We start from the raw sequence: 11,643 nt of genomic DNA on the forward strand, positions 1-11,643 counted from the left end.
CCTCAGAGGCCCAGAGGCACTCTGCCTTCCCTAGAACAGAGTAACTGAAAATTGGACTGGGGCATCCATGAATGTAGAATTAAAATAACAGTAAATACACTGTTTTACAAAATGATTTATTGTGTGTTGGATTGATATTCTGAGAAGATGCTGATGAGAAGGATACTTTCCCCTCTTTTTTTTTTTTTTAACAATGTGGATAGCCTAGTATAGTTTTTTCTTAAAGTAACACTTGTCAGTTCACACATACACAAATAATTAATAAATAAATAATAATAACAATAATAATAATAATGAGGAGGAGGAGGCGGAGGAGGAAGGAGGAGAAGAAGCAGCAGCTGCCATACTCACAGTATAGTTCTTGGCTAAAAGTACTTAATGTAGCAGCTGTGAAGTTTCACCTAATAGTGTTTGCAGGTTTAAAGCAGAGACAGTCTTTTGTGATTATTACACATGCAATGGACAGCAGTCAAAATAACCTACTCCTTCTGAGAGCTCACTAGCATATAGTATATACCCTTTCCTTTTGGGGGTAATAGTAAAGCTAAATTAGGAACACTAACATTATAAATTCCAAGAACTGTGTTGAGTATCTTAAAAGCGCTATGTGAGACTAGCCCTATTATTACTATTTTAATGTTAAGCAAATTGGTTCCAGCTCCAGATGAGAGAGAGAGAGCACACCCCTCCCCACCCCACCTCTCGCTCTGTACACAGTCCCCAGAGAGCTACGTGACATCTACGCTGCTACACAACCTGACGGACACGTGGAGGAACTGTATGTGGACTCTGAAAAATCAACAGCAGCAGTAAGACTCGGGAAGAGACAAAAAACCATAGCACTACTGAATCGGCAAGGAGCTTACTAATATCTTCCCTCTTGTTTCTCTCAACCTGATGGATTGCAATATAATCTGAAACACAAAAGTGGTAACTGAGGCACAGGCAGAGAGAGTTCCTCCTCATTTTGGCTGGAAGAGTGGAAAGAAGAATTGCCAACCACAGAGAGAGGACAGACAGACACCTCCCCCACACACTGTTTATTTTATTACTTCTCCATTTCCTCACACTCCAGCCCCCTAGAAATCCTGTGTTGGCAGCAGTAGCGGCAGAAACAGGAGCCTGCAGGAGCCAAAACGAAGAACACCTTCCCCTCTATTTTATCAAACTATGGGTCCAAGAGAGTGGGGAGAACTTTTTTTTTCCTTTCTGTCCTCTTGCAACTTGGCCTTGGATGCAGATATAATCACAACAGTGCACAGCAAAGTGGGGTGATGGGTTACCAAAGACCCAGCATTCTGGATGGAGAACTGAAAAGGGGTGCTTCAGAGAAATGGAAAATATGTGGGAGATTGTAGAGGAGATATCGTTTGGGACAATAATCCCATGAACTTTTTCATAGACTACGTGGATCTGATCCTAATCAGCACGTTGAATAATCTGAGAGCTGAACAAAAAGACCACTGCCCGGATCCCAGAGTGGTCACTATGTGGCGGCACACATGTGGAACAGATCTGAATAGCTTTGCAAAGGATCTGAACACTGAACTGACATAGAGGTCACAGCCCAAAGAAGGGACATTATAGCTTACAGTTTGAACCTGATCTTCTCAATCAAAAACGTAAACATTCTCCTTGAAATTTAACAGTCTCAAATTTCATAACATAATATTCAAAATGTCCAGGATTTAACCCAAGGTTACCAGACACACAGAGAACCAGGAAAATCTCAACTTTATGGGAAATGACAATTAACGGACGTTGATGCTCTGATGAGAAAAAAAGTTGGAATTATTTAATAAAAAAAAAAAGCATAAAAATGCTTTAACAAATAATTGTGAATATACTTAAAGCAAATGGAAAAACAGAAAAGTCCTGTCAGAGAAAAAGATAATATCGAGAAGAATTAATTAAACTAATGAATGGAAAAAAAATAATAAATGGAACCGTAAACTCACTGGATGTGCTTATTAGCAGAATGGAGGTAACAGAAAAAATAGTCATTGAATCTGAAGATAGAACAATAGAAATAATCTAACCTGAACAACAAAAAGAAAAAAAAAAAAGAACAGTCTCAGGCAACTGTGGAACAGTAACAGAATGTCTACCACTATCTCTGAGAGAAGAGGAATAGTACTAAACAGTTTTGGAAGAAATAATGGCTAGAAACTTCTCAAGTCTGATGAAATACATAAACCTACAGATTCAAAAGGCTCAATAAATCTCAAAAAAGGAAAAAAAAAAAAGCAATACCCCCAGACATAATTAAACTGCTAAAAAAAAATAAAAGACAAAGGAAAACAAAACAAAACCAAACCAAACCTTGAAAAACAACATGTTAACTATAGGGGAAATAATGATTTAAATGATAGCAAATTTCTTTTCAGAAATTATGGGGTCAAAAGACAGTGTCATAGCACTTTTCAAGTGTTAAAAGGAAAATATTATGAACCTAGAATTTTCTTAAAATTTAAATATATTGAATATAATTGAAATATAAGTGAAAATATTCTTCAGAAATGAAGAGCAAAACAAAACGCAAAACATTATCACATGAAGGACAACTAAGAGAATTCACTGCCAGCAAATCTGCTCTGAAGTTAGGCAAAGATGTCAGAAAGACAAAACAACTTTTGGATCACTTGATTATTCTCTTTCCTAAGTTCTCAGTTCTGTGTCTATAACAACAATGTGTACACGTCTCTGGAACCCAGTAAACACTAGTCTGACGTGGTAAAGGACAAGGATGTGCATTTATTCCTCAGGTGGAAGTTCTCTCTGATAACATGCCTTCACTCTTTTCTTCTCGCAGAAGCATGTAAAGTGAAAGGTCTTTTTTTTATGATATTTGATTTTGAATTTCTTATTACAATAACAAAAAAATTAGGGGAGATTTCTGGAATCTTTCCAAGAGAAAGATCTGACTACATCAGGGGGGAATACAAGGAAAACAGTACTTTGGGGGAACAATTTTCTCGTTACTTATCAAAAGCAAGGCAGTGTTACCACAATAGCCAATACAGCTAGACTCCTCCGCTCTGAATTCCACAAGAGTCCCCCAGATCCCTTCACCTCTCTGAGGTTAGAAAATCTAGAGAATCTCTCTTTTGGGTTGTCCCGATTTCCTCACAGAGATGTTGCGAGCGTTAAGGTCTATACATGTACTTGAGGGTCTTCAGCTATGACTTTGAAAAGGGTGAAAATCACAGGAAAGAGAGTTATGGATTTGTCTCCATCCTATGTTAATGTTTTTATGTATCTTCTGAAAATTTAACTTACACATGTTGGTCCTCTGCTAGACTAACATTTCTCACGAGTTGAAGTTTCCAAACCAAAACTAAGTTTCAGCAATAATAGTCCTCTTGATAAATCCTCCTCTCTCTTTGGGTGACTACATTATTTTTTAAAGCACACTATGTCTGAAAATATGTTATTTTTCTTGATTCATTTACAGCCTGCTTAAGAGTGTCTTCTCCATCTGCTTTTATTCCTTATTTGAGTTTAAAAGGAAGAGCTGCCTAAACTAAGCAGATCAATAGACAGCAGCATACACTAATGCATTCATTATGGTGTTAAAATCCTGTTTCCTGTTAATATGGCTCATCTGGGCTCTCATGTCGGCTGTAAGGGCATTTTATAGCTGATCTTTCTCTGGAATGTTTTACTTGTTGAGAATTCTGCCTTGATGAAGGTACAAGGAAGTGACTTGACCATTAACCACCAAAGTTCCCCAGTGACCACTTCTGTTCTCACCCATACAGCAGGCACAACAATGAGTAAATATCTCCTTGCATATTAAGTGCTTAATCCAAATCCTCTGTTTCAGCGCAGACGTCTCAGCCAAATGGGGCAATGAGAAATGAACATATACTGAGATTTCACTGCTTTCTAGCAAAACTGAAGAACTGGCTGTCTTGCTGTAGGAAGGTTTTATAATGATCAAGACCTTTTGGAGTGATTCAAACCTGTTTATATAATCCTGCTGCTGAGATCTGCTTTTTGCTTTTCTCTGTCAGCAGCATGACAAAGTGGACTGCCTTCTCAATGACTTGTCCGGGAGGGGGACCCAGAAAGAAAAGTCGAGCACAGACCATGCCACTCGGAGCAGGAAACCGGAGACCAACTGCTGGTGCTGGTTTGCTCCACAGCTCCCAATGGTGACAACGGCTTTATAGCCTTATTCTCAGATCAAGTGGGAAATTACAAACACATTAATGCCCTCCAGTCAAATACTTGCCAAGATAACAGATGGCCGATACCACCAAGCAACCTTGACCTGTGGTCACCCGCCCTGTCAATCAAATACAGAATCTCTTCTCTGGGGAAAACGCTGTCTTCTGTGCAACACAGCATGTTCAACTAACATTGCAGATTTAATAAAACACATAGCCCATGCAGCAAATATGGCCACAGCCTCTTCCTTCAAGTGAACTAAGGGATCAGCATGCTAAAGAAATCCCCTCAAGTCTTCAACTGCTTCCACATAAACACTGGACAGAAAATGGAACACTGCTGAGCCAGAACCGACAATTATATTCAACATCTGAAATAAAAAGAAATCTCTCTTTGGGGGCTGACAGAACACATGAGTGTCTTACACCTTGCAAGTAAGTGCCCCTCTAAATCACAGGAAATAGCCATCACCTATAGATTAAATATATGCTATTAACCAGTGTGCTTGGATGCACCCATTAGATGTGAAAACCCTGCAAATATTTCAGAGCGTATCTGCCATTTGGTGGTAAAGGGGAGAGCGCTCTTACTAATGTTAAAACTCCACGTGCACAAAGGCTGACATAAAGAAGCTATCTAAAGGTATATGTGAAGGCTGACATTCAGAGCCCAGCTGTAAAGCTTTATCAAGAGGTCATCAGGGAGCTTTTGCAGCCATTTCTGCAACAGACCCATTCTTTCTGGAAGGGGAGAGGAGAGGAGGTGTGTGGCTGGGGATTTGGTAGCCCAAAAACTAACATCACAAAGACCCACTGACTTGGAAGCAAGAGGTCAGGCTTGGGTTTACTCTGGGTCCTACTCCCAACTGGCCACTGTCATGGGAAATAACTTAGATATTGAGCAAGAACTTGGACTCTGGATCTAAGATGAGCCTGTGCTTGAGCCCTAACACTGCAACTTACTACTTCCATGGCCTGGGGCGTCTGAAATCAACCCTCTGCCTCAGTTTCCTCATCAGTCAGATGAGGACAGTAAGAGTTTTTTCCAAGGTCTTATTGGAATCATTAAATGTAGTAAAGCATGCTAAGCCTTTAGCATGATGCCTGGTACAGACCGAGACTCATTAAATGTTAGTTATCATTAATAAATGTTCATCATGACTATTAACAGTTTAGTAAATCTTGGGAAAATTACTTATGCACTCTGAGCCCATTTTCTCATCTGTAGAGGGAGAAATTGGAGTGGGTTATTATGATAAAATGCTTCCAGCTCTCACATTCTATGGATTCGTAACTCCGATTTATTGCTGGTAAATATAGATGCCTCCTACAGACACATAATAGGTGACTAATGCATTTCTTGGAGCAGAAAATTGTTTAAGCTGACATTCTGTGTCCTGAAAGGTCCAAGGCATTACCTCATTAAATCCTCACCACAACTCTGTGAGGCAGTAAGAGAAGGGGAAACTGAGGCTCAAACAAGTTAGGAGGCTGCCCACGGTCACACAGCTTCTGAGACTAAAAACCAGCGCAGAGCAGCAACAGGATGGAGAAAGGGGAGTGAGAGCACACGCCGGGAGGCAAGCTTGTCGAGGCTCCTGGCAGAACAGGTAACCATGACCGTGCGCCACCTGGGCCCGTAAGATGCCAGTGTTCCCTGGGAGACGACTGAAACTCAGGCTCCGCAGCCAAGGGGAAGGAGAAGAGGAGGGATGTTGCGTTAATTTATTTAACATAAATAATGGATTCCTTAATTATCTGCCACATGATTAAGTAATTCTGCTGTAAATAATTTAAATCAAGGGGAGGGGAGGACATCGAGCATAGGGAGCTCTGTTTTTAAAAATGTACTTTCCAGGTAGAGGTCAATTGGGATTTCAAATAAAAGCTTCATGAGATCATTTACTCACTGACACTTGGGATTGCTGCCATGTGCCAAGTACTGTGTGAGACACTGTGAGTATAATGAAGAGCAATCTGAGCTCTCAGCTTAGGACGGTACAGTCTAATGAGGAAGCCAGCTATATAACCAAAAAATGGGATTCTAAGTGTCATCAGTCCTGTGGGGGAACAGAGGAGACAGCAACCAATTGCCAGGAAGGTGAACTAAGGAAGGACTCGAGCTGGAGCTTAAAATAGAACAAACAGGAAAAGAGTGAGGTGCCTGGGAGACCGGGTGGGAGGGGGGCTTGCCACAGCTCCTTTGGAATTAGACACCACTGCTAATTCAAAAGAGAGGGAGAAACAGAGAGAGAGAACCTGTTGTGAAAGGAGAATTTAATTTGCCCTCTCCTTTATTGTTGTGAAAGAAACAAGTATACTGTTCTCAGCGATTTTCAGCACAACCCTTTAAGGAATGAGAACTCAAAGATGCGACCCGCCAAGCAAAAGCAGAGTTCAGTTTTAAAAGGCAGGAACGCGGGGCGAGCAGAGCTTGTCTTTGGAGCCAAACTTCCTGTGTTTGAGTTCTGCCTCCAACTCTCAGCAACCGGGAGACTTCAGGTGGTTCACTTTTACCTCCCTGAGCTTCAGTTTCTTCATCTATAAAGAGACGATGAGAATAATACTGATAATGTCTACTGTGTAAAGTTTCAATGAAATAATGCATATGCTCAGGCAAACGCAGAGACTGAGAAAAAGCAGGTGATCCATAATGTTTAACTGTTAGTATTAGCAGCATTATACTAACTGTTTCTAGAGGAACAATAAGCATCAGAAAACATGGGGCTCTCAGAACTGACAATCTTTCTGAGACCGAAATAAGCGTTCACTGTTGAGAGAAATCTGCACTATGTAATACTGCACACACTATGCCCTGCACGTAAGGCGGGGAAATAATCATGAAATTTCTCATACTGTGGAGAACAAGGACTTGGGGAGGGCTTTCTGCTTACTGCCTTTGTTATTTTGAGTAAGTCATTTGCCAAAGATACTAAGTTTTCTCATCTGAAACATGGGCTCTCTCCTCTCTAACTCATGAAAGCAATTCCCAGAGATGGAGTCAGAAGAAAAATAAATAAATGACAAAAAAAAAAAAAAGCATGAGTTACAGAGTACGGCAGTGTATGTCCTTCACAAAAGTATTTCCTTCTAGTCGGCTCCTTTGAGACTACTTCTGTGAATTACCCTATTATATAAAATGCTTGGATAACAGAGTGGTTTTCCTTCTCATCTGGGCCTCTTCATGCTCTGCAGCCTCGGTGTGCAGCTGAAGTCTTGCTGTTTGGCACACGAAGTCCTGCCCACGGGTGTAAGGTATCCAGAATGCTGACTCATTTTCACGTTTTCCCCTTGCCATTTCACTGGGATAATCACACTGGACCACGGGCTTGTAAAATGCATCGTGCTGCTTCTTCCTCACATGCATCCTGAGTCTCAGATGCAATGAGTTAAGTAGGATACTGGCAGTTGCCTTAAGGATGAAGATCTGTTGAAAAGACCGAATTCAGCCCCTAGAAAACGAGGCTGTTAGGATCACTGTGCCTCCTAAATGATACTCAGCTGTGGAACAGAAAATTGTACTATGCAATCTAGCAATCTGCGGTGTCTTAGGCCCCATTCGGCAGGAATATCAGCTAGGGTTTGGTTACAAGTAACAGAAAGTAAGTCCAGCTATCTTAAGCTAATTTAAAAAAATCTAAATACAAGAAAAACTGAACAATCAAGCCTCTGAAAAGATAATAACTGGGCGGCTCTAAGCATCAAAATTCAGGAAACAAAGGAGAATCTCTTCATGGTTCTATGGTCGAGATCAACACCTGCCAACCATGTCCTGCCCATATATCATTCGGATGCCCAAAGGAGAGTCTACCTGGCCTACTGGGGTCAGGCGTCTACCCTCTGGCCAGAGGAAAGCAAGACACCTTGAATGAGTATCACACAAAGACTGTACATGTTGGGCAAAGTGCAGTTTTTCAAAGGAAAATTGAAATGCTGTTTCCAAAATAAGGGGGAATGGATGCTGGGCAGGCAAAAACAACAGATGTCCATTGCAGCAGGTCTATTTGGTCTATCTTTGATGAGCCAAAAGACCAGAAACTGTGCAAAGACACATGCATCACATACACACCACACACAATTTTGTGTCGATTCCTAGAGCAAGTCTGCCTCAGAGTTGACTGACTTTATTCCACTTTGATTCTCTTCTTGCTTTTCAGAACAATGTCTACCTCTCTCCAACCTCATTCCTTTTGCCCAGTTTCCCACACAACATATCTCCTACTGCTAGGATATTTCCCACAAACACAGTCAACTAAGTGCCCAATCCTACTCCATTCCTATCACTGAATAAACAACACAAATGGTGCCAAAGACAGAAGTATTATGCACACTTTCGAAAAAAAAATTGTTCTAAATTACCTTCCACTATTTTTAGTTGGGGACAAAAACAGATTCATTTTTGTTAAACAATGATCTATTCTTATTGTTATATTCCACCCTGAATATGACATATCATATATCTTTCCTCTAATAGTTTTCTATAAAGTAGAATGCAATCCTCTGTTTTCAATCTTTAGATGCCACAGATTGCTATGGTAACCTTGGATTTCTTGATGTATAAATTTCTTCCTTTATAAAAGAAATAATTTTAGTTTAATTTACTAATGGATTTTAACTCAATCTACAATAACAAATAAGTCCAACCATACCGCTTTTTATTAAAAATCTATAATCAGAATTTTGCAAATGGAAAGGTTGTTTCTCAAAGACCTTGAAATGTAATATATAGTTGGAAAAACATGAAAATGTGAATAAAGCAACATATCAAAGCCAAAATACAGTAGCTACTTCAATGGAAATTTTTTTTCAAAAAAAAAAGCATTTACCTTAGAAGATCAAAAGATAAGCTTGGAATAGTAATCACACTATCAAAAAAAATAACTAAACGAAACTCCCAAATTCATGAAGCATTGTGCTCAAGAATGCATGTATTTATTTATTCTTTGTTGTGAAAAATCCTGGAATGTAGATTCAAATAGACAGATCCAAATGGTATTTTGACACATAACATCAGGGCTGAATGTGCCCTAGTTTACTTCAGTTCCTGCTTTACTTCTACCGGATTCAGTGTAGGGTCCAAAAACCTACTGGAAATTTTAACTTGAAACAAAGTGAAATGTCCTAACACATCTAGTTGTCTGTCTTCTGGCTCTGTGTTTCTCCCCTCTGCAAAATCAACAGGGAGGTTTAGTGGAAAGGGAGTTGGGTCAAGAATCAGAAGACTTCAACATCTATTGTAAGCCCTGCCATCTCCGTGCTGTGTGTGCTTAGGCAAGTCATGCAAACACTCTGAGCTGTGTCTTTTAAGACCCTCCCAGTCGACATCAGATGGCGTTGTCATGTTGTTAGGATTAAATAATGTAAGTGTACCAGAGGCTTTCAAATTTACAAAGTTGGACTCAAATGTAGGGTGCTGTCCTGAACAGGGCCAAATCCTGACATCGGCTTCTTAAGCAGGAAGACAGTGACATTCTGGGGTTCTTTTGCCTCTCAGACTACATCTCATGACTTTGCCACATGGTCCCAGGGAAGACAGGGAAGTCCAGAGGGTAGAAGTTCTCTAATTTAAGCACAATGTAAGACCTCTGTAAGAGAAAATGTTATCAAAACAAAGCCGGGGCCACCTAAGGAGGTGCTAAGGAGCCATCCAGAGATCTCGTGACATATTTCTTTAAGATTTATTTCATAAATGCGTATTTCCTTTCATCTGCCTCAGACTGAATTCAAATAGGTGGCATTTCTGTTCTCCAAAGAATAATGAAACCTCTGTTGTGTGTACTTATCCCAGCTCTTAGATGGAAAATTTTTCTTCTTCCCAAATTTCAACACATGAAGTTCACCCCCTTTGAATTCTGTCTGTTAAAATTGAAGTATCCCTCACATGCATCTTAGTTTACAGCACTGTCTAAGCCAAACACTTAGTAACCGTACAAGTTCTTCCTAGGATGCTGCTGCCTGGACGTCTGAGTGGAGAGTGAGCTGCCTGGCACGGCCCCATCTTTGCTTGGGGGGAGACAGTAAAGAGGAAAAGGAACCTAAGTCTTGGGTTCAGAGGCCTCAGTGGGAGTGCAGGTCGGCCCACATGTAACCTGTCAGACTTGACGGGAAGTTTCCAGACTTAAGGAACAAAAGTACTGCCCCTAGTCTGTCAAGATCATAGGCCTGTCCTCTGGGAGCACTTGCTGAATAAACTAGACCATGCTTGACTACAAGTGAAGAATCACCGATGACTTGAGTCTGGCCTAATTTTACATTTGTTTCTTCATCTTCTATAAAAAGTATCTCATTTCTTTTCTGATTTTAGAATAATGCATGTCTGCCTTTGGGGAATTTGGAAAATATGGACAGTACAAAGAAAAACTGTCTTCTATGCCACTCCCCACATATAATCACGGGCCACCTTTTGAGGTGTTTCTTTCTACTGGGCGCATATACACAGGCATGTACGGTACAGTATGTGCCATGTGTATCCTGATTTTTTTTTTCTCATCACATGGTATTAAATGTGTTTTCCATGTTTGTTGCTATTCTTAGACACCATGAGATTAATGGCTCCTTACACTTACATCCTACGACTCTGCCAAGTTTGCCTTTGCCTGTCCTCAATTTCACATTCTTAAAAACATTATTTTCAAAGTGAAACCTCAGCTTAAAAAAAAAAAGCAAACAGAAGTTTAAAGTAAAAATAGTAAATATTCTATTTACTCCCCATTGTCCTGCTTCCTATCCAGAGGCATCTTCTACAGCACGTTTTCTGTAACCTTGCAGAACTGTTTCTGAATGTTCACAAAAATAATCTCTATATTCTTGCCACTCAAGATCTGTTAACATCAGCATTCTCTTGGAGCTTGTTGGAAGCAAGGAGTCTCAGGTCCCATTCCAGCTCCACAAAACCAAGTCCACATCTTAACAAGATCTCAAGCAGTCTGTACACATATTAAAGTTTGAGAAGCTTGTCTGCATCGGGGAGCTTGGGGCCAGACCCAGCCTGCTTCCTGTTTTTGCAAGGCATGCCAAATATGAACACCTTTTACATTTTCACGTGGGTGAAAAGAGATTAAAAAAAAAAAGATCACTACTGAGTGACACATGAAGCAAAGCCATGAAATGTTCCATATATTTAAAAAATTTTTAAAAGCGTAAAGGGAGATAAATAACTAAGAGAATGGAAATTGGCACTCCCTGGGCATAAGCACAAGGTATTTAGAGGGGTTGGGTTTTTAGGTCTAGGATTTTTTTGTCTCTCATTTCTAACCGATGCCAACATCTCACGTGGTTGCAAATGAGCAGAGAATTTCCACACCCAGAAACTGTTTTAATTAAGAAAACAAGAATCCAGCAGGGAACCCTGCAATTTGCTCACCTACATTATCCCCCGGAGTGAACTCACTTGTACGAATTCGGCTGCTTTTAAGAGTTGATTAATCCAACATTCTGATTTGCACACTGTTCAGATATGCCAGGTACTAAC

The sequence above is a fragment of the Vicugna pacos genome, chromosome 22 (assembly GCF_048564905.1).
Source record: "Vicugna pacos chromosome 22, VicPac4, whole genome shotgun sequence".
In the NCBI taxonomy this organism is placed as follows: domain Eukaryota; kingdom Metazoa; phylum Chordata; class Mammalia; order Artiodactyla; family Camelidae; genus Vicugna; species Vicugna pacos.